A 3478-nucleotide genomic window follows, 5' to 3' on the forward strand; every position below is an offset into this window, starting at 1 on the left:
GAAATTTACAACAGTATGAGTCCTACTTGCACTTGCAGCCAACAAAGACTGGAATCTGTGGTATTTGGATGTGAAGAATGCCTTTCTTCATGGAGAGCTGGATTGGGATATCTACATGATCCAACCAATGGGATTTCAGAGCCAAGATCATCCTGAATATGTGTGTAAGCTGCGGAAAGCACTCTACGGATTGAAACAAGCACCCAGGGCGTGGTATGGTAAGATTGCTGAATTTTTAACACAAAGTGATTATTCAGTAACACCTGCAGATTCCAGCCTGTTTGTCAAAGCCAATGAAGGAAAGCTAGCTATCGTGCTAGTGTATGTGGATGACTTAATCATAACCGGAGATGATGAGGCAGAAATTCTTCGGATGAAGGAGAATTTATCAGTTCGTTTCCAGATGAAGGAACTTGGTCAACTCAAGCATTTCCTTAGTCTAGAAGTTGATCGCACACAAGAAGGAATATTTCTCTGTCAACAGAAGTATGCCAAAGATTTGTTGAAGAGGTTTGGAATGCTCGAATGCAAGCTGATTTCGACGTCGATGGAGCCAAATGCCAAAATGTGTGCATATGAAGGAAAAGATTTGGAAGATGTGATGATGTATCGACAATTGGTAGGTAGTTTGATCTACTTAACCTTGACTCGACCTGACATTTTTTATACAGTTGGTGTGATGAGTTGGTATATGCAAAATCCAAAGAAGCCTCACTTGGAAGCAGTTCGACGAATACTGAGATATGTGAAGAGTACAATTGACTATGGTCTTTTGTACAAGAAAGGTGAAGACTGTAAGTTAGTTGGTTACTGTGATGCTGACTATGCAGGAGATCATGACACCAGGAGATCAATAACTGGGTATGTGTTTAAGCTTGGTTCCGGAACAATTTCTTGGTGTAGCAAGAGACAACCAACAGTGTCTTTGTCAACCATAGAAGCAGAGTATAGAGTAGCAGCAATGGCAGCTCAAGAGAATGCATGGCTGGTACAGTTGATGAGTGATCTACATCAACCAGTAGATTATTCAGTACCATTGTACTGTGATAATCAATCGGCAATTCGCTTGGCGGAAAATCCAGTCTTTCATGCAAGAACTAAACATGTGGAGGTACATTATCATTTCATTAGAGAGAAGGTCTTGCAAGAAGAGATTGAGATGAGACAAATCAATACAGATGAACAAGTTGCGGACTTGTTCACTAAAAGTTTGAGTACTAGCAAGTTTGAAAAGTTTCGTCGTCAACTCAGCATGAAGAAAACAATGAGCTGGTGTTGAGGGGGAATGTTAAAAGAGCCCAACCCCAGCCCATTCCACACAAATCCAAGCACCAAAGTCGGTGCAACATGCAGACATGTCAATATGCTAGATAATTTTAGCATTATCTTATTAAGTCGGTGGATGTGTGTGTATAATCATGTGCTAGAAAGCTCTAACAGCTTGTACAATTGTGTGGCTGCCATGCAAAGCCCAAAGGTGATGGGCAATTGTAGTCGGCAAACACCACCTATAAATAGGTGTGTGATGTTGTGAAAGCAATCAACCAACAAGAAAGAAGTAATCAAGCAAGTAAGCAACCAAGTGAGAGTGAGAAGTAAGAGTAGTCTTGTGAGGAGTAGTGTGAGTGATTTAGAGTTTGTCTCTAGAAAGTGAGTGAGTGTCATTGCTTCTAAAGTGTGTCTTTGTTTCCTTTTGAGTGTTGTAATATTTTGTGTGTGTAATACAAGTAATTTGTTTACTTGTGTACTCTAAGTTTTTCCTCAACATTGTTGATGGACGAAGTTGGGTGACGGAAAGGCAAAAAGATATGTGGGCTAGGAGCGGGTCGAGTTCAAGACCTTCGGGGGTCGATCTTCTACATCTAGGTCTCAGATCCCATGCAGGACGTCTTCTAGACTGCAGCATATGGAGATGGAGTTAGTGGCGCTGTGCCATCTGGGAAAGAAGAGTGTCAGCAAGAATAAGCTTGGGAAGAAGCGACACACCATCGAGACAAGGAGATTCGGCGATACATTGCTAGGATGGCCTAGGCAACGAAAACCTCTTACATTCACCTCCCCGATCCTCCGAGCGACCTTCAGCCGTAATCCCCACCAGCCAATATAATTGAACTAATTAATTATACCAAGACAGGCCCCATGCGACTCAGCATTTGGATTCGTTGTATTGGATGGATAGTTGCATGTAGTAACCCTTTTGAAGGCAGTTGAATTAGTAAAAAATGCAGGTCTCAACTACATAAGAGAGCAGGAACACTTCACATCCAAATCTACTATCCAAAGAAGAAGACATGGAGATCTGTCATAACAAAGTCACCTTTCCATTACAGTTTGGATTTTGATATTGTAGTTATGAGCACCATTCGCTTGTGAATCTCTATTCTTATTGCTTGTACTTGTGCTGATAATGTACAGATTGATAAACCCCCACTGATAGAAAGTAAAATAAGTTCGTTGTATTATTTTTTCTATCGCTCAAAAGATAACGAAGTTACAAACATAAGATTTGTACTTATACAATATGTGCGAAAATAAAATAACTATCAATGAGAAAATGAATTTTTTTTCCTGTAATGTATTATTCTTTAGAAAGAATATATTCAATTAATTAAATGTTTGAAATGAAAATCTTTAGTTGGTTAAGCTGGTTTTTTTTTTTAATTTATTTATTTTAATCCAAAATGGTTTCTGAGATTTGTATAACTCATCACTTTGGTTGAGATTTGAAATCGATAGAAATGGTCCCTAAGTTTGTTTACCATCAATCATTTTGATTATTCCTTAAAAAAATATGTTAAATAAGGACTAAATGACAAAAATACAATCTGTTTATACCATACTTAGGGCCTCCGTATTTAGACCTCGTATAAATACTTAAGGGACTTAAATGTAATTATGTAATAAGGGAATGGGCAAATATGTAATAAGTGAGGAGCCCTTATTCTATAAAAGGACCTCTCACCCTCACAATTAGGAGGCCAACTCTTAGGCCTGAAGCCCCCTCACCCTCTCACATCCCCTCTCACATTACAGAGGTTCTCTCCCTCACAATCCTCTCAGAGAAATACAATATCAGTGTGGACGTAGCCCAAACATTGAGGTGAACCACGATACATCTTGTGTTATTTACATTTCTTGCAGATTCAGGGTCGGATTTACATTGTTCCAAGACCTCCGGTTTTGTGCATCAACATTTGACGCCGTCTATGGGAATCGACACAAAAAACTATGTCGGTTCTCTTTCATATTTTCACCTCCACCATGAATCTGCAAGAACCCAAAAACCCAAAGCTTTCCCAGAAAACCCAACGGTTCATTCTCTTTCTCTCTCTCTCTTGTTTATGGGGTTGTGTGCTTTTTAGTGATTGAGATCTGTATCAAGATGGGTGGTCTTGTTTTCGAAAAGAGAAAAAACTGATAATTGAAGGTTGACCCTGACATCGACATCGACCCCGAGGGAAGAAGAGGATAACGGGCT

The sequence above is a fragment of the Malus sylvestris genome, chromosome 5 (assembly GCF_916048215.2).
Source record: "Malus sylvestris chromosome 5, drMalSylv7.2, whole genome shotgun sequence".
Taxonomy (NCBI): domain Eukaryota; kingdom Viridiplantae; phylum Streptophyta; class Magnoliopsida; order Rosales; family Rosaceae; genus Malus; species Malus sylvestris.